A 25,227-nucleotide genomic window follows, 5' to 3' on the forward strand; every position below is an offset into this window, starting at 1 on the left:
TTTTTCACTGAAGTGGCAAAAAGCCCAAGAATCTGTGGATTTCCTGAGAACTTAGAAAAGTTCAGGTATATCAACTTTCTGATCCTGGAATCTAGAAATGTGTAGATACGTGTGTGTGTGTGTGTGTGCATGAAAGAGTCAGAAAAAGAAAGTTGGGGTCAGGTTGTCCTTGTTGATACAGTGGAGACTCACATAAAAAATAAGTACATCTATAGAAGAACTGAAATCCACATTCTGACCAATTTTTTTTTTTTGGTCAGTTGTGGGGCTTGAACTCTGGCCTGGGCGCTGTCCCTGCACTTTTCAGCTCAAGGCGAGCACTCTACTGTTTGATCCACAGTGCCACTTCTGGTTTTCTAGTGGTTTATTGGAGATACAAATCTCACAGACTTTCCTTCCCAGGCTGGCTTTGAAACGCCATCCTCAGATCTCAGCCTCCTGAGTAGCTAGTATTACAGGCGTGAGCCATTGGACCCAGCTTGACCAATTCTTCTGTAGACCAAGAGTGGAAAGTTCTAAGGATTTGTTTCATACTGGAATGGTATGATTCTAGTGCAATTATAAACTAGAAAATGTCGACACTAATTGGGAACTTAAAACTAGGATTTATGAGTAACTTTGTGAAGTTATTTTATTCAGTAGGCATTTGGATGTTGTATACTTTTCACCACAGAAATAGGTAAATGAGCTTACACGTTCAGCATAATTTTTTCTTGTCCATGGATTACCCATTGATTTACCTTTATCAGATCACCCTCCTTTCCTTCCTCCTGTCACTTTTTCTTTACATTCTTTTGCAATATTTAAACAATCATATTTCAAATGCTCTTTGACCCTAACCTCACACTGAGGTGTTTCCTAGAAGCCAGTTCCACAATTATATTTTTTAGAATTCCTCTCCGTATACAGGTCACATAGTTGCTCTTTAAATTTATAGTATTTGTTTCATACAATAAGTAACACACACACATATATATATATATATGTATATATATATATATATATATATATGATTGTCATACGGTAACGACAGTATATGCCTGTTATTTCACTACTCTGTACAGCTTTTAAGAGAAAACTGGTAACATTTGCCCCAAAGCCATTCTGAGCATTAAGCTATTGTTCCATCTTATTATTTGAAAGGGGGTAACTACAGCTTGAACTCAGGGCATGGATGCTCTCACCTAGCTTTTTATCTGGTTAAGGCTGGTGCCCTACCACTTGAGTCATAGCTCTACTTCTGGCTTTTTGGTGGTTAATTGAAGATAAGAGTCTCAGAGCCTTTCCTGCCTGGGCTACCATTGAGTTGTGATCCTCAGATCTGAGCATGTTACGTAACTAAGATTACAGGCATGAGCCAATAGCACCCAGCTTATTGTGGCATCCTAAATGTAGTATCACTGTTGATGAAAAATTTTGGTTCTAAGATGTACTATGTCAGTCAGTGATTCCTAAACCACTATACATTGTACTAACTTAGATAGTATTTAAAGTCTGATGCCCAAACTAGTCAAATCAAGATTATGAGGAGCGAGACACAGTTGTCAATAAATTCTTTTCAACTCTACAGATAATCCCAATACACATCCCAGTTTAAAATTCAGTGTTCCAAAGATTGTTGAATTTAGTGTGATGCTAGCAAAGCATTATAGAGAACATGCTTTGTTTCCTGTAGCATACGTGAACTTTCCTGCTCCATTTAGTTGCTTTTAGGGCTCTGTGGAGTTGGGGTAGCTCATAACTCTGGGACCTTTTGTTATCTTATTTAAAAGGCTGTTTTGAGGACTTAAGGAGATGCCATTGGGCAAAGTGCTTTGTGAACACTAAAGCGGTTTAAATATACTTGTTTTACCAGATTCATATTTTCTCTCTGTACATATTTTATTTATTTCTTGTACATGAATTGGCTTCCAAAGAGTGTGAAATTTATTTCTAGGTTAACTTAAAACTGTTATGCATTTTAAATCTGTGATGATGTTCTTTCTGTTGTACAATGATATCTATTTCTTCGGTTTGGTGTTTCTTGAATGTTAATACAAGATCTGTGCATTGATCAAAAATACAGAATAGTTTAAAACTCTATAAGATATAAGCAAAGTCTCTTATATTTGGATTGTATATAGATCTTCAAAAGAACTTTGTGTAGTTGTTTTATTTTCAATTTGTAAAGCCCATTTTTGTCTTTGAGAATTTGCTATAGCATCTGATAAGGTATCAACTTGGGTAAGTTCCCCATAGACTTACAGGGCAGCTATTTCATAGAATATTTTAGGACCAGTGCTGATCACTGAGTTATTGTCAGTTTGATGATGTATCCTTCTTTTGACATAAATGCACTTCAGCGACATTTAAAATGAAATGAACACAATTCTGGGCAAGGGAAGCAGGCAATAAATTTCTTATGCTTTTGCAATGCTGAACCCTCTTAAGGTAGTGAACTTTCAAGCTCAAACATACGGGTGGTATAATTTTATATCCTCAAAAATGCCTTTTCATTATTTAATTGGGAAAGAGATTTTCAGAAGGAGCATAGCTATAGTAGACGGTTCCATAGTTCTCTGAGTCACAACTATAGTAAATATTTCCATTCACTGTAGTAAGCCAATTCTTCACAAGCTAAAACTGGTCAGGCCTAAGTTGCCATTAGAGTGCCAGGTCTTTTATTGTATCAGCAGGTCTTAGAGAACTGAAGATGCTTGAACAAAGATCCCTGAGGTAGAAGGCCAGGTTTACAACACAAATTCTGCCACACTTGCTTCATACATTGGCTTAAGTTAAAACTCTCTGGGCCTTAAATTTTTGTTTTTTGTTTTTTTGTATTTTTTTTGGGTCCCGTCATGGGGTCTGACCTCTGGGCCTGGGCGCTGTCCCTCAGCTCTTCAGCTCAAGGCTAGCGCTCTACCACTTGAGCCACAGCGCCACTTCCGGCATTTTTTCTTTTTGCTTATGTGGTGCTGAGGAATCGAACCCAGGGCCTCAGGCATGCAAGGCAAGCGCTCTACCACTGAGCCACCTTCCCAGCCCTGGGCCTTGAGTTTTTGTATATAAAAACATATTACTATCAGATATTCCAATCAGAGTGTTTTTGTAAACAAAAAGAAATCTCGATAAAATTGCATTATCTATAGGAGTACATGATTAAGTAGAACTTTCCAGGATACAAAGTGCTTACAGATACAGTGCATGACTGATAATATAGTTTAAAGAACAAATTAATTGAAAAGTTATCCTTCAACACAGATTGAAAAATACACTTTCTAGATAACACTGGACATATAGTATATATTATGCATATATACATACATATATGTGAATATATACATATATTACATATATATTATGCATGTTTAATCTCAGTGAAAAATCCCACCTAACTTCTTTTTAAGAAACCCTAAGAAGTTAATTGAAAAAATAACTAATCCAGAGCATCCAAAATATTCTTGAAAAAGAAACTGATTCCAAACCTTATTACAAAGTTGAAATAATCAAAGAAGTGCAGCCCTGGAATAAGGATTCTTATATTGATTGATGATATAGAATTAAGAGTTTGGAAAAAATCTTTAGTATTCATAATTTTCAACTAGAGGTCCATGGAAATTAAGTGAGGGTAAGTATATTCTTTTCAACTTAGGGTAATAGGAGAGACAATTGAATATCTGCATGCTAAAGAAAGAAGTTAACTAATTTTTCCTGCACCATTTACTGAAGAGGCTATTTTCTTCCCATTCTATTTTTTTAGCTCCCTTATTGAATATTAGGTGGCTATAGGTCTCTGGGTTTGTTTCTGGGTCTTCAGTTCTGTTCATTGGCCCTCATGTCTGTTCTTGTGCCAGTACCAAGTTGTTTTGATTACTATGGTTTTGTAGTAGAGTTGGAAGTTTGGTATTGATATTCCTCCAACAATGTTCTTTCTGCCAAGGATTGTTTTTGATATTCAAGGTCTTTTATTATTCCATATAAATTTTTGGGTTGCTTCTTCTATTTCATTGAAGAATGAGATTTGCCCTGCACCAGAATCAACTCTAAATTGATCAAAGACCTTGAAGTCAAAGCAGACACTCTGAAAACATAACATAAAGGAATAGGAGAAACTTTAGGGCTCCTTGGTACAGGCAGAAATTTTCTTAATAAAGACTCAGAAACACAACACATCAAAGAAAGGTTGAACAAATGAGATTGCATGAAGTTGCAGAGCTTCTGCATGGCAAAGGACATAGCTAGCAAGATCAATAGAAAACCCATGGACTGGGAGTATATCTTCACTGCCATACAACAGGCAAGGGTCTCATATCTAAAATATACTTAGAACTCAAACAATTAAATCCCCCAACAACAAATCCTCAAAGAAACAACTGCCTGATTAAAAAGTGGGCTGAAGACTTAGAGACTTCTCTGAAGAGGAAATAAGAATGGCCAAAAGATACATGAAGAAATGCTCAACTTCTCTAGCCATCAAAAAAATGCAAATCAAAACAACATTGAGATTCTTCCTCATCCCAGTTAGAATGGCTACAATCAAGGAATCTAATAACACCAGATGCTTGATGGGATGTGGTCAAAAGGAAACCCTACTGCATTGTTGGTGAGAGTGTAAACTTGTTCAATCACTTTTGAAAGCAGTATGGAGGTTCCTCAAAAGACTCCACATAGAGTTCCCCTATGACCCAGCGATTCCACTTTTAGGCATTTACCCAAATGATCACAATCAAGGTCATACTAAAGTTACCAGCACAACTATGTTTATCGCAGCATTATTCACCATAGCTAAGATATGAAACCAACCCAGATGCCCCTCAGTAGAGGAATGGATTAAGAAAATGTGGTATATATGAACAGTATAATTTTATGCCTCCATCAGAAAGAATGATTGCTCTATTTGTTAGGAAATGGAAAGACTTAGAAAAAATTATATTAAGTGAAGTAAGCTAGGCCCAAAGAAACATAGGTCCCATGGTTTCCCTTATTTGCAATAACTAGTATATGTCTAGGACAAGCAGAAAAGGTCAAAAGCTATGTACATATGGACATATAAGATAATATTAAGCAAAATGAACCCCTAGATAGGGACACAAGAGGTTTCTTTCTTTGTTGCTGTTATTTTTAATGTACTTATAATGTACTATGTGATTGGTTTTGTTTCTTTTGTTTGTTCTTTTCCCACAGTTGAACCCCTGTTTTCGCTGCATTTGATTCTGGTGTCCTGAATCTTGTATATACATTTTTCTAATTTAGGCAGAGGAAGGGAAATAAGAAAAAGCTGAAATAAGAATACAGGTTGACTCACTGTAACAATGAGGTGTACAAGACACTATGTTGAAAATGTACTTTACAACTTTGTGGGGGGAGCAAGGAGCTGGGGAGGTGGAGAGAGAAGGGATGATAGAGGAAAACAAAGGAGGAGGTAACAATGCTCCATAGGAAATGTATTCATTACTTTACTCATGTAACTGTAACCACTCTGTACAGTATCTTTATTATATATGTATATATATATATCTTTACTTATATATATATCTTTACTATATATATATTTAACACATTGATTAATACTAATAAAGAAAGAAGTAAATCTTTGCTTATTCCATATGCAAAATAAATTCAAAATGGATAAAATGCTTTAGTGTAAGAACTTCTACTGTAACACTCTGAGGAGGAACACAGGAGTGACTTTTTCTGACTTTGAATTTGGAAATGCTTTCTTAGCGAGGACAGACAACATACACACATTACAGTAAAAATTAAGTTGGTCTTCATTTTAAAAGATTAACCTAAAAAGAATTTGAAAATTTTTATTTGACCAAAAATTTTCATAATAGTTAAGTCAATTTTTTTAAAAAGAACAAATCTGAGGACATTGGTTTCATCTTCAAATTTCTAATTATGTTACAAAGCTGTATTAACTGAAACTGTACCATATTGGGGGTAAAATGAGATATCTCAATCAGTAGAATAGATAGTGCACAATGAATCCAGACATTTATATCCAGTTTTTTTTGCAAAAGTTCCCCAAAGGCAGTGTATTTGTTACTTTGTTGGGAAACTGGATGTCAATATGCAGAAGAACAAATTGGAATGATGGTTTACACAGTGTATGCGTTTTAAATGAAAATGAATTAGACATAGACATGAAACCTGATTTTGTGAAAGCTTTAGAAGAAAACATAGAGGCTAAATTATTTGGAATTGTTCTGAACCATTGTAGTGAAATGTGTCATTTTTCAATAGGCAAAGCCTAGAAGAAAAAGGTAAATAGGTCATGATGATACCTCCTAAGGCTGGATTAGATTAGTGCCGCTCACATGCAGTAGATTAATTCTTACAAATGTGAGTTTTTATAAAGCATGTCTGGATGATCTTAGTTTGGCCTCTTGGTACTTGTTCTACCATAGTATTTCTCTTTCTCTGTTTCTGTCTCTATCTGTCTGTCTCTGTCTCTGTCTGTCTCTCTGTGTCTGTCTCCATCTCTCTGTCTGTGTTTCTCTCTGTCTGTCTCTGTTTTTCATGCTCACTTTCATCATGACAACGTCCAGGTAGCCAGAGGACTTACCACTCTCACCAGAATGGAGCAGATGCCACTATGGTTGGTTTGCAGCTTTAGAAGTGTGAGATAAATAGTTATATCCACAGAAAGTAACCTAACTAAAACAATGTATGTAATAATAATATCACATAGCCAATACAGAGATCTACTTTTACTAAACTTTCAGTCTCATTACATATATATTATTGAGAGCGAGAACATTGTTGGATTTCAGATTTTGTGCCATGTTCACATCTTAAGTGTGTTTTGAAAATCTTAAACATATTTGGAATTTTTAAGTTAAAATGTATGTGTTTAGAAAAGAAAACATTTTCTTGAAAACGGACTGGACTTCTGGGGTTAGTGCAGCGATTGTATTTGTCTGAATCTATGGGAACAAAGCCCTCCAACAAAATCATAGCACTTAAGGGTTTAATATCTTACAGTAAAATATAAGGAAGTAAAAATTTGAGTACTAGTGGAACTGTTCATAAAAACATTTTGTTTCTGTCTTTGTGCTCTATAGGCCCCAGCAAATTGGCATAGGAGCAGTGCAAGAAGAAAATCTACTGGGCCTCAGAAAATATAAGATACTTATGTAGTTTACAATTGAAAGTGATTCATAGAAAGCATAAGGTGTTTGATAAAACCAATTATTGTACTAGGACAAAAATAATAAGCAACTTAAAATTGAAAAGTGATTTTTATATTCCTAAAATAAATGATTTATAATTTATAGTTTATGCCATTTATATTTATACATTTTTATTCATAATTTAAATCTTACAGGTCAAATCAACAGCTTCATGAAGGATTTAATGTATTAATTTACTAGTTCACATTGGTTCTGATCTGAAAGGGAAACTTGTACCTTTGCTTTTTAGACTGTGTTTTTCCAGAATGGTCTGTGAAAGGAGTCTGAAAAACTCACAAGTTAGAAACCAGCCTGAAAAAATCAGTTTTACAGAAACATGATTAGAAGAAGTAGTACTGGCAAGTTACTGCCAGAGTCCTTTCTAGACATCACAATAAGAAACTTCCCTAAGTCAAATCGTATGAAGCTATGAAACCAGAATGCTACTGTTTTTCCTCATTGGATTGAGCTTTACAGATTTCATACATGCTTAATATTGTACTGAACCAACAGCCAGATAAACTTTAGCAACATACACTGTATTTGAAGATTCTTACCAAGGAGAAATTCACATTAAAATAGCTATCACTGATTTGAATAGTAAAAGCAACTGTCTTGTTTGACAGTGCCTCATTCTTAATCTTGGTCATTTGGTTGGAGCCTTGAGTAAGTTTGCAAAACTCTTTCATATTAAGTGAAGTAAGCTAATTTTTTTTTACTAGAAAGAGGATGTATTAGATGAGTGTTGAAAACAGATATTGACCATGTATCCATCTCTTCAAATGTTTTTATAATTTAATAAGATAACAAATATTTACAGCTCAACCCCAAAGTGAAATTCTCAAACCGTTCATATTTATATTTGACAGATTATTTATTTGATAAAATTAAACTCTATGATCACAAGGAGGGGATCTTTTTCAATACTCTATCATAGCACAGTGCCTGATATACAACAGTCAGAATTTAATAAATATGCATTAGTTCAATGAATAAATAATCTAGACTTGGTGGAAAAAATATCCTACTGTTGCCTTGCATATTTTGACTTTTATATAAAGAGAACATTATGTCAATCATTAAGAAACAACTGATAAATTTTAGTTCTTGACTCATTTCTTTGTCTTGCCAGAAAAGTACTCAAGTACTCTTACTTCCTCTTCTTAGATATTATGCAAGATAATCTAAGTCATTTTTAGTGGACTCCTTTTTCTTCTTAATACTCATCAATCCCTCCAAATACACTTGAGAAAAATTTCTACTTCAGATTCAACTAATCATTATAATTTCAGGTTAAAATGTGAAATCTCAGCCTGTTTTCTACTATTTTATTTTATGCCATCATAATTTCACACTTAAATATATTATGAAAATATTGATAAATGAATAAGCAGTATTATCATCAGTATTCCTGTCTCCAGACACTTCCATCTCATTTATTATCAATGCAGAAGATAATATTTATATTTAACAAAACTACTTTCAATAGATAGTGATTTCAACCAAAGAAATTCTAATATTTTATCATTAGTTAACATTTTTGTCAGCCTGTCACTAAATTGCTTTTCTGTGACAGTTTTTGGCATGTTTCTTTTCAGTTGTTCTATCTTTGAATATGTCATACTGTTTTTGGTTGTTTCAGACTTCTGATACAATTAATGCATCTTTCTGAATCACTTCTCTTCCTTCACTGGGTAGCTACTGTTAGATCCTCAGGTTCAACATTATTCTGTTATGCTCTTCACTTAATTTCTTTGCACTACATGAGACCATTCTAGAAGATCTCATAATTCCCTGAACTTCTGAATATTCATATTTATATTCATAATATTCTGAATATTCATATCCCCTTTTGTTACTTATTTATTGAATATTTTTGCTTAAAGTATAAGGGTTGAGTTTTGTCCTGTTCAGCTTTATGCTCATATACAAAATATGGTGCTTGAATGTAGTACAAACTAGAAATATTTCCAGAATGAATAGACACTAATACATCAATACATTGTTCACTGTCATTGCTTGGATACTGATTTAATTTTATCCACTTACATACCTAAAATATCATTCCCCAATTCTCCGTTGAAAATTGTAATCCTATGGGTATTTATGCCACCCCTATTTTTGCCAGTACCTGTTGAAAGTTAGTACTGGAAGTTATGGTATTAGAGCAAAAGAGTTTGTTTCTCACACATAAGAAATAAGGTAAATATCAGTGTAGTTGTATTGATTGTTCTTATCCACAAGTTCTGTGGAACAATATGATAGGCCCAAGTAGATGCTAAGTGACTGGGCAATTGCTTTGTTCCCTAGCTTAAGAAGCTCAGGACAAGGGAGGAACATATTTTGAGTAAGAAAAACATGTTGTTTCAAGTAACAACAAAAAAAGCCAGTACCATTTTCTCGGGAGTAAGCTTTTATACAGCATTCCTGCTGTGGTTGCCTTGACCTACTTAGTTGCCTATGTATCTAGCTACAGAAACAACTTAGTGTCAAGAGACCGATAAACCTTGCAGTTAGACACAGTCCGTATGAACTTGCAGGGATGTTCAGGCCTATGGTGGAATGCCTCTTCCTAAAAGTATGTGATTTCCTTTGACCCTCACAGCACAAGCAGTTAGGCGCTAATCCTCTTTATGCAAAAGGAAATTACTACTCTTAATGGAAAATGGCTGTTTCCATCTCAACTGTACGGAAAAGCCAAGCTGAAACCCAGTGCTTCTGACATTTCAATATGCTTTTCATGGTACTTAAAGTGATAAGTGGAAGTCACAATCGAGAATTGAAGGCTACGTCAAGGTCTAGAGCAATCTGAAGTACGTTGATCTAAAACTTGCCGTGCGTTAGATTTTTTTAAGTGGAGAATTCACGACAGTGAAATTTCCCAGCAAATGTTGCTCACAAGGGTACCACAGAATCCTGTGGGGCCAATGTCCAAGGTTAACAAGAGGTGAAAACAGAAAGCATGAACTTTGATGATTTGTATGTACATGTCCTTCAAATTTCCCAGTTTTCTGTACTGTGATTTCCAGTGATTGTTGAGAGTAACACCATATAGTTTCTCACTGAATGCAATTAACAATTTAATGAAACTTGGATTCATTAACTTCTGCAGATTTTTGCAAAATCACCTTGCTGAAGCTATCAGAGTGTGCTCTAATGGCCCATGAACAAGTCACACATACAGTCTTAAAATTCTACAGTGTGCTTTTAAAACAAACTCCGCTGTAAATGCAGTGGCTGGGCTGAAATATGTCATCTTGCTCTCTTTTAAAAGCTACTTAATTTTTTAATGGAAAGTGCAATTTAGCTGACAGTCACCTCTTTGCTACATCAGAATAAAGTATATTTAAAGGCATGGAGTAAACTCTAAAAAGTTTCCAAAATTTTATTTCTTTCTGCAGAAAGGAATAAAATAGAAAATGTAAGGAATACACAGGGAACTGAGGATTTTGGCTGTATGTGATTATTGACATATTTTCATAGGAGAATGATGGTAATGAAGGATAATGAAATAAGAAAGAAATGCAATGCTGGGTATGGTGGCTCACTCCTGTAATCTTATCTATTAAGGAGGCTGAGATCTGAGAATTGCAGTTCAAAGCCAGCCCAGGTAGGAAAGTCCGTGAGACTCTTATCTCCAATAAACCACCAGAGAACTGGAAGTGGCGCTGTGACTCAAGTGGTAAAGCACTCGCCTTGAGCTGACGAGCTGAGGAACATTGCCCAGAGTTCAAGCCCCATGACTGACAAAAAAAGAAGAAAGAAAGAAAGAAGGAAGGAAGAAAGCAGGAAAGGTAGGAAGAAAGGAAGGAAAGAAAGAGCAAGCAAGCAAGCAAGAAAGCAAGCAAGCAAGCAAGAAAGAAATGTAGCTCATGTAAACATGACTATATTAACTGGAAAATAACTCAGAAAAATATCCATGAGGCCCCAACAACATCAAACAAACTTCTCCATTTTTAGAACTGATGTCTGATTGTTGCGAAGAAAAACTTTGAGGAAAGAAGCTAAATTTTGAAATCTATGTTGCTCATTTCATGCAGATTGAGATCTTCTAACTGGGCCATGGCAAAAGAGTCATGTATTGGACTTCAGAGGTAAGAGTCAGCATCAAGCTACATTGTGGGACAGTAATGCAAAAAAGGATGCAGTGGGGGTTCTTACTAAGACCCACTTGACATTTAGCTACTAAGACATTAACTATACACCATGAGGAGAAATGGTTTGTTCATTGAAAAGAAGTGATTTCATGGAAGAATTTGTCAGAGCTGATAATGATTCTGTGTCATTAAAAAAATATATGGCCTCTGCAGCATTTGCTTCTTTGGACCATTACTGTCTTGAAATGTCTCTGACCTGGTCACTTTATTATATCCTACTTCTTTGGTTATCCACTAATCTGTCTAGCTACTCCTGTTCTATCATTAGTTTAATGGTTCATTTTCCTTTTATGTTACTTCTAAATGGAAATAGCTCTCGAGGCTCTGTAAACAGATTTCTTCTTATTCCCTATTCTTTTCTAGTTTCATGACTTCAGTACCATCTACAAATAATATACCTCTGGATTGTGGGGTTTTATTTTGACTTGTCACTTCATTCCAGACACTAGTGTGTGTGTTACCATTTGGATCTTACATTGGAATAAATCCACCTAGCTCTGTATTATGCATTATGAATGTTTTATTAGTGGAGAACAATCCAGAAAGGCAGACAATGTATAGAGAGGTCAGCAAAGCTACTTTAGTAGGAGATGTAGACACTTCCTACTGCCTACATATATCATTGTGGAAAAAACTTCACTCTTCTTAAGAACTCAGGTCCAGCTGTGGGAAACTCCAATTGCTTTGCATTGCAAATCATATGGGCAGTGAGGGCTGTACTCATGTCTATCTGCCCATGTCAGAATAACTTAATAACGAAAGACTTTTTCCTTGATTTTGGAGCTGTTGCTCACTTTCCACCCTGTGCTCCCTACAATAACCCTTATAGACAGAAAAAAGCATTAAAATTTTTTACAGTTCACTTACCCCAGTAATTATATACTTTGGTAGTTTTTTTAATGAAGGCAACAAATGAGATAAAATGACAGAGAATAGTCCAAGAACTGGGTGAGAAATTGCTGGCAGATAATACTTCACATTTGTCAGTACAATTTGGCAGTGGACAAAGATGGTCTGTTGAGACAGTAAGTGAGCACTTGAATGAGCTTGAGCTCAAATCCTGATTGCTAAGTTCAGTGCAATTATAACACACTGCATTATTTTTCTCTGTTAGGGTTATGTTTTTCTTCCTTCAACTTAATTTCCAAAGCCTCAGCTTCAGGGAGAAAGAACTTTGTTTAAATTTACAGAATCAAAGCTACATATAAGAAAGTTACATAACTGCTCAGGGTAGATCTTTGTGAGGAGGTGACATGAGATTTGACTTCAAGTATGAGAAAAAGTCAATGGGAAACATCTTCCCTTGGTCTAAAATGAAGAAAAAACAATTGTCTGTCGTGTATTAGTTCGCAGAGTGCCTGAGTTATTTAAGAAAAAATAAAACTAGTGGGGATGGAACATCATATTTGAGGGGGGAAGGAGAAGGAGAGAAGGGGATAGAGAAGTAATGAGGATGAGAGGGCATAGAGCTTTTCAAGCCATTACAAATATTTTGAGTTTTTTCTTTTAGTTGTATGAGCACTATTGAAATACTTGAATCATGGCTGTTCTGACAGAAGTACCTATCACAAATGGCATACTACTAATTGTTTACAAATTCACTCTGTGCTCAACAAATTCTGTCACATAAGACTACCATCATGTCCAATTTCACATCCCTGAAGGTGTACTTGAGAACAGATATCAAAATTACATGAAGTGCAGATCAGTTGTAAATACTCAGTTTTTCAGACATTGCTTGAATTTAACAGAGAAAACAAGGTTAAATTTATGTATCATTTAGATAAGCTAAATAATGTATTCAGAGAAATTCCAAAGAAAACTCAGCAATATATATGTGCATATATGTATATATGGGGGATAAAAACTGATATTTTGTTTCTTTTTCTTAAAAAAGTATTCTCTTATTAAACTTCAATAGGAGGAGAAGTAGCTACAAAGTACTTTGAGATGTTTAGTAGGCTAAAACTAAAATGACATGTGGGAAGGTCGCAGTGGAAATAAAAAGTGTGTTTATTGTCAATATTCCAATAAAATGTCACTACTCAAATGAGTGACTAAAAGTCTGAAACATCTCCAAAAACATTGAAACTGTGGAGAAGTTGGAATTAAAAAGAAAGTATTACTGATTGTACTTTTTTTCCCTTTGACAAGGATAAACAAAGGCTGAGGAAATACCACAGACAATGCAGAAACATTAATAAACTAACCACAACATTAAAACATTCCTTAATTGCTGAAGCCTTGATAGTGCAAAATGACCCTGACAGAGGAAGTAGAAACAGTCCTTAGTAATAAACTGACCATTTGGAATAAATCATGAAAACCACACTTTATTTAATTTCTTTTTGTTAAAAGATTTTTTATTGTGAAAACACCATACAGAGGGGTTAAAATTACATGAGCAAGGTAAAGAATACATTTCTTATCAAGCATTGTTACCTCCTCCTTTGTTTCCCCTTCCAGTCCCTTCCCATTCCCCCTCAACCTCCCCTCCCACCCCCCCGGCCAAAGTTGTAAGGTTCATTTTTCGACATAATATCTTGTACATCTCATTGTTGCAATGGGTCCACCAGTATTCCTATTCAAACAATTTGTATTTTCCCTTGCCCTCCACAAATTATACCAACATCAAATACAGTGAAAACAGGGGTTATACCATGGGGAAGGACATACAAAGCAACAAAGACATGAACAGAAACAATAGCAAGAAAGAAAAACCATTTGAGTCCTTATCTTGGGGTTCATTTCACCTAATATCAACTTATCTCACCATTTCTGCTTGTCTCAGACATATACTAGTTATTGCAAATAAGGAAGCATGGGACCTATGTTTCTTTGTACCTGGCTTACTTCACTTAATATAATTTTTACCAAGTCTTTCCATTTCCTAACAAATGGGCCAATGCCATTCTTTCTGATAGAGGCATAGAATTCCATTGTGTATATATACCACATTTTCTTGATCCATTTATCTACTGAGGGACATCTGGGTTGGTTCTATAACTTAGCTATGGTAAATAATGCTGCAATAAACATAGTTGTGCTGGTAGCTTTAGTGTGGTCTTGTTTGTAAACATTTGGGTAAATGCCCAAAAGTGGGATTGCTGGGTCATAGGGGAGCTCTATGTGGAGTCTTTGAGGAACTCCATAGTACTTCCAAAGTGGTTGAACATGTTAACACTCCCACCAACTATGCAGTAGGGTTCCCTTCTGTCCACATTTCCTCCAGCATCTGTTGTTCTTAGAGATCTTGATTATAGCCATTCTAACTGGGTTGACGTGGTATCTCAGTGTTGTTTTTATTTCATTTTTTTTATGGCAAGGGATGGTGGCTGAAATCAGGAAAGCAACTCCATTCATAATATCCCACCAAAAAAATACCTAGGAATAAACTGAACCAAAGATGTGAAGGACCTGTATAATGCAATCTTTAAAAACCTGAAAAAGGAAATCAAAACAGAACTTAGGAAGTGGAAAACCCTTCCATTCTCCTGAATTGGAAGGATCAACATTGTGAAAATGGCAATACCTCCCAAGGTTATCAACAAATTCAATGCCATACTTATCAATATTCCACCTCATTCTTCAAAGAAATAAAAGAGGCAATCCAAAAATTCATATGGAACAATAAAAGACCCCAAACAGCAAAAACAATCCTTAACAGAAAGAACAGTACTGGAGGAATATCAATACCAAATTTCAAACTCTACTACAAAGCCATAGTAATCAAAACAGCTTGGTACTGGTAGAAGAACAGACCTCAGGACCAATGGAATAGAACTGAAAACCCAGAAATGAACGTACAGACGTATAGCCATCTAGTCTTTGTTAAGGGAGCTAAAAACAAATAGAATGGAAGAAAGACAGCCTCTTCAGTAAATGGTGCTGGCAAAATTGGTTAATCACGTGTAGAAAACTAAAGCTACATCCTTATATATCACCCTGCACCAGAATCAACTCCAAATGGATCAAAGACCTCAGAGTCAAAGCAGACACTCTGAAAACATTACAGGATGGAATAGGAGAAACCCTAGGTCTCCTTGGCACATGCCGAAATTTTCTTAAAAGAGACCCAGAAATACAACAAATCAAAGAAAGGTTAGAAAAATGTGATTGCATGCAATTGCAGAGTTTCTGCATGGCAAAGGACATAGTTAGCACGATTAATAGAAAGCCCATGGATTGGGAGACGATCTTCACTAGCCATACAATGGCCAAGGGTCTCATATCCAAAATATACCTGGAAGCCGGGCGCTGGTGGCTCACGCCTGTAATCCTAGCTACTCAGGAGGCTGAGATCTGAGGATCGCGGTTCAAAGCCACCCCGGGCAGGAGAGACCGAGAGACTCCTATCTCCAATAAACCACCAGAAAACCGGAAGTGGCACTGTAGCTCAAGTGGTAGAGCGCTCGCCTTGAGCTGAAGTGCTGAGGGACAGCACCCAGGCCCAGAGTTCAAGCCCCACGACCGACAAAAAAAAAACAACAACAAAAAACAAAAAACAAAAAAATATATATACCTGGAACTCAAAAAATTAAATCCCCCAACAACAAATTCTCAAAGAAACAACTGCTCAATAAATAAGTGGGCTAAAGACTTAAAGAGAAACTTCTCTGAAGAGGACAGAAGGATGGCCAATAGACACATGAAGAAATGCTCAACCTGCTAGCCATAAAAAAAAATTTCTTGAAATATTAGCTTATGGTTGCAAAAATATTTTTCTGTCTCACTATTTCGTGATGTTAAAAAAGAAGTACCATGATTCCAATTAATATGTTGCTAAATTTAATAAGCAAAAATATTTGGATAAAATGTTTGTTACAGCTGGGCGCCGGTGGCTCATACCTGTAATCCTAGCTACGCTGTAGGCTGAGATCTGAGCATAGCGGTTCAAAGCCAGCCCAGGCATTAAAGTCAGTGAGAGACTCTTATTTCCAATAAACCATTCAGAAAACCAGAAATGCCTCTGTGGGTCAAAGTGGTAGAGCATTAGCCTTGAGCTGAAGAGCTCTGGGACAGTGCCCAGGCCCAGAATTCAAGCCCCATAACCAAACAAAAAATTTAGTTTCTGTCTCACAAAAAAAAATTTGAGTTTAAAATTTCCACATGGTTTCTTCAGTTGGCTTAAACCTGTATCAAGAGGATCTTAAACAAGGTGAAATTTGTCATTTCTCTTGGAATAAAACCAAGAAGAACTAATTAGCAGGAAAAGTTTTTCTCTGCAGGCTGCAAAATTAGTCTTGAGGTCAAAATAAATGATAATGAGAAAGTGGTGTTATTAAGTCTAAGCATAGTTTCCAAAGGATATATATAAAAGGTCATTGAATAGAATATTATCATAGACACACTTTCACAGTTTCAGATTGAGATTTAGTTAATATAGGTCGCTGAATTTTTAACAAATTCACAACATATACATTTCTTTTATATCCACTGAATCATTAAATTAATAAATATAATTTCCCAAGACGTTTTAATGTGAGTATTGAATTCAAAATGCTGTTGTGTCTTAATTTTTCAGTAGCAAAGTGTGGCCTTATTTTGTCAAGGAACTACACTCTGATTTAAATAGAATTGGAGCCCTTCCTGTATGTTTAACTAGTGCGTAGGAAATTCATAATTTGTTCTCTCTTCTTTTAGACTCTCACTCATATATTCCACATCTCTTTTGTGTAGGACACTGTGGTAGATGTTGTTAAATGCAGCATTGAATCCATTAAGGGTCCTGAATTCACTGAGGAAGTAACTTAATAGGGAAATAAAACACATTCTTCAATTTACATAATACAAGATTGTGTATTACAAGTATCACACAAGGACTACAAATAAAATAGCCTGAAAGTCCAAAGAAAGAAGACATTAATTTTACTTGGGACCAAACCCAAAGCTTTTAGGTAAAGATATTAACTCATGGAAACGAAGAGTGGGTGGAGAGCATTGCAGGTGGAAGCGATAAGTTTGACAAAGTCTTAGCCCTAGGATGTATAGAATATTTATGAGGAGAATAGAATGCAGTGAAGCTAAACTCTGGGAGATATTTCAAGGAAACTAATGTGTGAATGGGATAAAAATGTAGGGTTGTTCTTCTGTTCCTCAACAACTATTTAGTATGTGCCACCTATGTTCCACTGACTGGTCTACGCAGTGAAAACAGAAGGATGAACAATATGTAGAGGCGTTGTTGTTGCTGCTGCCATTGTTCTAGTGCTGTGAATGGAGTCCAGCTCCTTGAAACTGTTAGCAAAGTGCTCTATAACAGAGCTACGTTCCCAGCCCTTAGAATATTTTTTTTATTTTTTAATTTTATTTTATTTGTGAACATACTGTACAGAGGAGTTACAATTACATGGGCAGGATAATGCGTACATTTCTTACCAAGCATTGCAGCCTCCTCCTTTGTTTACCCTTCACATCCCTTCCCAGCCTCCCCCCTCCCCCCCAATCCCAATCCTTCTCCTTCCCCCCCCTCCCCCCCCCCCCCCCCCCCCCCCCCGCACCGACGTTGTAAAGCTCGTTTTGGACATGACAACTTGTACTTCTCACTGTTGCAACAGGTCCACCTGTATCCTTAAACGATTGTTTTTCCCCATCTCCTCCACAAGTTATACTGACATCAAATATAGTGAAAGCAGGGGTTATACTGTGGGGGAGGGACATACAAAGCAACAAAGAGATAATCTTATAAATACGTTAGAAACACATGCATGAAAGAAAAAAACATTAAAATACACATCTAACGGTTCATTTTCCTGACATCACATTATCTGACCTTTTCCCCTTGACTCATACATATACTAGATATTGTATATAAGGGAAACCATGGCCTTAGAATATTTTTCATCCTGTAAACAGCCAATTTCACAAGGATATAATTTGTTTCTTTGGTCAATCCATGACAGTAGGCACTTATTATTATTGTTATTATTATTATTATTATGAGTAGTAGTATTTTATAGACCAAGCTTAAATATTAAATGAATTAACAAGATTTACACACATAGATTTAAATAGTTGAGCCGATATATGAAAATGACATACACAATCCCCTAAGAGTTTTAAAATAAAGGAAATGAGAACAAGTCACAGAAATAGAAGGGGTTAGTCCAATCAATGTGCAATATATGTATTTGAAGTACCACGGTGACACCTGTTTGTACAATTTACTAATGATAAATTTCAAATTTGAGGCAAGAATGGATCACAAATCTTCTGTCACTCCAAATTTCCTGCCGGTTTTCAATAGATTTTTCCTTTAGAGAGTCAGTCTCCCAAAATAACCTGCCTCCACATATCTTTTTTTTATTGTGAAAATACCGTACAGAGGAGTTGCAATTACATGGGCAAGATAATGAGTACATTTCTTATCAAGCATTGTTGCATTCTTCTTTGTTTCTCCTTTCTATCCCTTCCCATCTCCCCCCCCCACCCCAAAGAAACATAGGCCCCATGGTTTCCTTTATTTCCAATAACTAGTATATGTCTGAGACAAGCAGAAAAGGTCAGATAACTTGATGTTAGGTGAAATGAACCACAAGATAAGTATTTAAATGTTTTTTCTTTCATGCAATTTTTTCTAACATATTATAAGGTGATTTCTTGGTTGCTTTGTATGTCCCTCCCCCACGGTATAACATACCCTGCTCTCACTGTATTTGATGTTGGTATAATTTGTGGAGAGGAAGGGAAAAAACAAATCGTTGAAATAGGGATACAGGTGGACCCATTGCAACAATGAGATGTACAAGTCGTTATGTCCACATATCTTTTCATATCTTGTTTTTCCAACAGTAGATGCAAGAAAACACTAAAGAGTTTATTGTGGGCATAGATATCTGAAAATCTTTAAATTGTCAGATTTGATTGAAGTGAAAAATGATATAATGCAAATCCTATGAGTATGTCATAAAGCTGCATCATAAAAGCATTCTAAATGATTATTGTTTGACTTCTGGTGTTGTTCTCTATAGACTGTTAACATCATTGCTAGACTGTACCACGTGAGTCTTCCCAAATCCCTGGCTGCCATTCTTTTTTTACCTTGAATATCTCCCATATTGATTTAATAAATTTTTCTAAAAGGTGATTTCATTCAAAGGCGACAGCCACATTTATCTTTAATAGGCAACAAGAGCAGCATTTTCCTCAAGAGGAGAAATATTGATTATTTCGTAGATTTTTTTCCCCCATTGGTCCAAAGGTAGTATATTGCCATAAAGGGAGAAGAAGTAGGGAATAGATATTCATTCAGAAGTGTTGATGAACACAAACATGTATTCTTCATGAATTATTCTTGTTGATACAACAGCTCTACTAGATAGTGCTGACATCTCCGAAGTTGTATGAAAATTCTATCAAAGAGGCCTATTGCTGCCACATGCAAAGACTCATTGGTAACAAACATTCCCTGCTCAGCTCCCACTGCAACTGTAGAGAGTCACTCCGTATCTCTCAGGTGCACCTTATTGCTGAATTATTTCAATTTTATAAGAGAATTTCAACCCTGATTTTTGTTAAACTCTACCTCTGCCTTTTTATGGGCGTGTTCTGGTATTGAGAAATGATCTATCCTATTTCGTTTAGCTACTGAACACTATTTAAATGTAGAAATCCGGCTTAAATTTTCCCTCCTCTGTCAATCTTTTCCTTATTATTTTTTTTCTTTACCTCTAACTTACAATATGGCTATATGATCTTGTGTTGGCCCTGTGCTGAGCAGTTGAGATGCGATAGAGAAGTAGAGAGGGCAGAAAAGTGTTCTCTCTTTATTCAGATTACTTTGTGAGTAGGAGATATGACCCATGGAATACAATAAATTTCTGATTTTCATATGTGCTGTGAACAAGAGATGACAGAGCATTGTCACAAAGAAGGATGTGGGAGATTTTTTGGACGGTCAAGGAAGCCTAACCCCAGATGTACCTCTCTACCATGTAGTCAACTATTTCAATTGTGGACTTGCACACTTAACCAGTCTGACTTTCCCCCCCAATAACCTTATATTCTACATTCTTAGGTACTTGCCTTATTTCAATACATGTTATTTTATTTCTCAAGTAAAAAGAGAGGATTTAGAAACACTGGGTCTTGTTTGATTCTCTTTATGTATCTATCTAGTGAGTCTTTATTGTATGTGTGTGTGCATATACATATATATATATATATATATATGGAAACATTTTCATGTCTACCCAGAATTTCCTCACATGGTATGGATGTGCTGTTTTTGAATGTGAAAGTTGCATGCCTATATAAAGTTTTGGCATTATATTGGGAAAAAATGCAGTAAACTTATCCTTCAGAGGGAAAAAAAGGGAGAAACAGTGAGTAAAGGGAGCAGAGCGGGGAGGGGTAGGGAAAGAAGTAGAGAGAAAAGAGAAGAGGAGAGAAAGATACACAGAGTAAGACAGAGAGTGACAGACACACAGAAAGACAGAGAGATAGAATGAAAATATTTCTTTGCCTTTTTGTGTTTGGAGCCTTCAATAATTGACAGATGCCCACCCAAACTGGCCAGTCACTATCTGGGAATACTTCAATTTATAACTTAATTGTAAATTGACAATAATATTTTCCAGTATTTCTGCAGTGTCATATTTTTAGAAGAACTGCCCTCTTTTAATCAGTTGAGACAATAGATATTGAGTTAATCTCTACAATGCCCTTCTAGGAAATTGATCCTAGGTTGTGTTTAAAGGTTGCCATTCCCACAGGTGATAAGATGTTGATTTGCTGATCAGTCAGGGATATTATCATAATAGATTATTTCTTTTCACTTAACATTTATTTATTTTATTATGATCTTTAAGTGGTTGTTATAAAGGAGTTGGCATTTAACAAGGAAGTTTACGAATACAATATATCTTCTTCAATGTCACCCCTTTCAACACAAAATAGATCTTAAGACAGGATTTCACCTTAATTTATAGGTGATGTGGATGAAATCTTGTACAGGGTATATCTTGGGCATTGTTTCCTACTCTTGGCTTACATAAAAATATAAAACATTTTAAAAGTCCAGTTCAAGATTCACTGTGTAAATTTTGTGGGTTTCAAAAGTATTACTCATTTTCACAATTCTTAATTATTTTTTAAAGGAATTCATTCAATATGTCACTTTGTGACTAGAATGCATCCTGATTAATCTCACCCTTTCCATCATTCTTTCCATTTGCTGTAACCCTATTAAATCCACCAAGTTTCCTAGTTTCACATATGTCCAAGGGGACTGCACTCATCCTCTCTCCATTTGTCTATTCTTCTGCCCTTGACTTCTCCCATCTTCTCCCAACAAATGTTGTAGCTTCCTGATATTCATTTTGATCATCTATAAGCTGGTTCTTTAAAGGAGTTACACATATTTGTGTATGTACTCATATGACCCTGCATACGATTACATATATATTTGTAATTTAAGTATGACTTTCACATATGAGACAAAACATGCACTCTTGGTTCCTCTGAGAGTCACATCACTTTTTACCATTTTTTCCACGTCCATACAATTCCGTGATAACTAAGCATTTTGTGACAGAGTTTATTTTGACCATACTACATACTCAATATTGTGTGGTTCTTTTGAAGGGTGCCAGTTTTATATTTAACTCGGAAACCTTATTCTAATATACATGTGTTAAATTTCCCCTAAATTTTTTTGTTTTATAAATTACTTTGTGAATTAATCATAATATCTTACTGTTCCCTCACTAAATATAATTGGATAAGTAAAATTTCAATTGTTAGGAAATGAAAGTATGAGGGAAAAGAAGAAAAAACTATTAAGCAACTTCTAAAGTCCTTCGTATCTCATCAATTTGATGTTCTCTATCATGAGCCTAATAATGAGAGTCTATCAGTTACTTTGGATAGTCTCAAAAGAAATTTAAAGATGATGACAGATGTAGCCATTTCTTTTTGCTGCCTTTCAGGGTATTAGTTCCTATGTGCCTACTTTTTGTTTCTGGGGGTGTAGTTATATAACATTGAAACATTCACTAGCAGTATAGATTCAGTTTTCACATTAAATAATGGTATCAAACTTACCTACATATAAAAACTGCCATGCTTTTGATAAATTCATGAGTTTTTTGTTCTATAAAAGTTGTTTTAGGTCTGGGGTATGGTTCAAGTTGTAGAACACCTAGCAAGTGTGAAGTCTTGAGTTCAAACACCAATAACTAAAAACATAATTTCAGAATACTTTGAGGAAAATATTCTTGTTGAATTTTGTTTATGAATTATGAATTATGGAGACAGCATCAGAAAAATATGTAGTGGTATAGTAAGATGGTATTGAGTGACATAAATGTAATTAAATTAGAATTTCCATCCTTCAGTTTTAAATATGGCTTATATAACTTCTCAGAGAATAGGTAGGCAGGCAGAGGCATCCCATATATCTGCTTTTGGGTTTCCTTCAGGTTTATGTTTTAGTTTGATCTTTGTCCCCATGCTTTGGAAAAAGAATCCTCACTCTTAAGCTTACTATGCAAGTGTTTCACCACTGAGCTGAATCCCCAAAGAGTTTTCATAGGTTTAAACATTCTAAACAGAAAAATCATATCCAGAGGAAGTAACTTTGCTTGATGATGTTTCCCATTTCTTTGTGATCGTCAGATCTCAGCCTCCTGAGTAGCTAGGATTACAAAAGTAAGTCACAGGTGCTCTGACAAGAATTTTATCTTGATTGGAGATCTCATGTCCTCTGCTCATAATATTGGATGGTAATGATTTCAAAGAAGTAAAAATTACAAGAATGGGAAGCTTTACAATATTTTCTTCTGAATGTTTTTTAGAAAATATATGAATATCAATGTCAGCTACCCAAAAGATGAAAGGCAGAATATATAATACTATGTTTCTTTAAAAGGAAAGATTTTAATATTGGATTAAAAATATAGATGGTATGGTGGATAAGTGGACACATTATCTAAGGACGGCTATTATGAAAGCTCAGAAATTACTTCAAACAGGGACACATGCAGCATGTAATTCTACTTGTTTTAATATGAGCAACTATAAGAATTTATTAGGTAAAATAAGCATTTCCATCTCTAACAAGTCTTGAGAGAAATGTGTCAAGAAAGATCTAGGAGGAACCTTAGTGGTGATAACTTTGGTAGTATTCTGTTTCTGTGGTGACATATATAGTTCTTAGAGAACCCAAGATAAAGATATGTACCTTAGGTATGGAATTTCCTCATCACTTGGTTAAATATGTAAGCAAAAGATGTGATTTTTCTCAAGAATGATGAACTCCCAAGGGAGTATATCATTTTTATTGCGTAGTAGTCAGTCATCAAACTCACTACAGTTGCGATTAGGTTATCACCAGCTGTAGTAACAGCATACCTTCAAACATAAAATAGATGGTCATAATACAAATTTATTCCATAGTCATTTAAGGATGTAGGATGGAAAATGTTCTCCTTCCCTGACTTATGGAATTGTAAACCCTTCCTATATCACCTTTATAGTAACAAAAAAAAACAAATTTAAAAAAATGTCAGGTGGATCTTTTGTTGTGAAGGGTTTAGTTGTCCTCCACACAGTCATTCAATGGTCCAACTTCACAAAAACTTTGTTGGTCTCTTTAGTCTCTATAATAATTAGCAGTTGTTGGGAGAAGAATGTAAATTCATTGTGGAGGTTCTAATAAGTCAAGAATGCATATAACATATATTTTTTCCTCTGGATTTTATTCACATGACTGAATGATACAAACAGGGCACATTTTCCCTTGGAATTAACTTATTCCTTTCTGTCTTCTCTCAGAGTATACATTTGACATAACTTACAAATTTCACACACTTGATATGGTTCCTTATATTTTGGATACATAGGACCTGAAAAGACAAGGTGAATTATAACTGTCCCAACCTATATTATATAATAGATAATGCTGGAGTAGGGTTGGTAGTCTCAATAAAAATGTCATTCATAAAAGTAAAAATGGAATACACATGGCATTCATAGGGGCAAGAAAACAATGAAATTCTGCTGTACAGTCATTGTGATATTTTTCTGCCATTTTATAGAGAGTCCTATGATAAATTCTTGATTCTGGCTCTTTTGCAGGAATTTCTTTGCTCATTACCCTGAGCTACTAGCTACACATTTTGGTGGGTTCTTCACTGTTCATTATTCTCCACTGCCACATCTCAAGTAGGTGAGAAAGAAATAAACATCCCTGACAGCTGCCAGCTGGGAGCAAGCCTGGCAACTAAATTTAGGCCATGGTGTTTACTGCTAAATAGCATGGTGTTCCCTACTGACATAAATAATTCCATACAATAGCAATAATATTTTAAAGTAGATCACTCCATGACCTTGATGAAGCAAGACAAAAACAAGAACACTCAGTAATCAGGCAAACAAAAAGTTATGCAAACACACACATACACACATGTAAGTAAAACTTTATAACCCCAATCTCCATTATTGATGACAATGCTAGCCTCATTTCACACCTTCCAAATCCCAGACCAAACTCAAAACAAACACTACATAGCATTGGATCCAGAAAAGAACCCCATTTCCTTAAGTTCTCCCCAAACAGTGTCATCAGTTGTGGAATGAATTGTGTGTGTCCCTCCAATTTATATTCTATTATATTTGGAATTTATATTATATCAAAAATTCCACTGTATTTGGATCTAAAGTCTGTGAAGAGATGATTGAGTTATTTTGAGGTAGTCTGAGTGGGTTCTAATTCAATGGGCTCATTTTGAATATTTGAATTCAATACTATTAAAAGAGAAGCTAAGAGCATATGAACTAGGATTTCACAACAACGGTGCTACATGAAAGTCAGAGAGAGGCCTCACCAGAAACTGGCCCTGCTGAGATACTTGCACAGTGTAACTAGTCATCCTTGTTGCAGCATGATTATAATTTAAGTTTCACTACAGGAATTT

Source organism: Dipodomys ordii, unplaced genomic scaffold (genome assembly GCF_000151885.1).
Source record: "Dipodomys ordii isolate 6190 unplaced genomic scaffold, Dord_2.0 Scaffold89, whole genome shotgun sequence".
Classification (NCBI taxonomy): Eukaryota; Metazoa; Chordata; class Mammalia; order Rodentia; family Heteromyidae; genus Dipodomys; species Dipodomys ordii.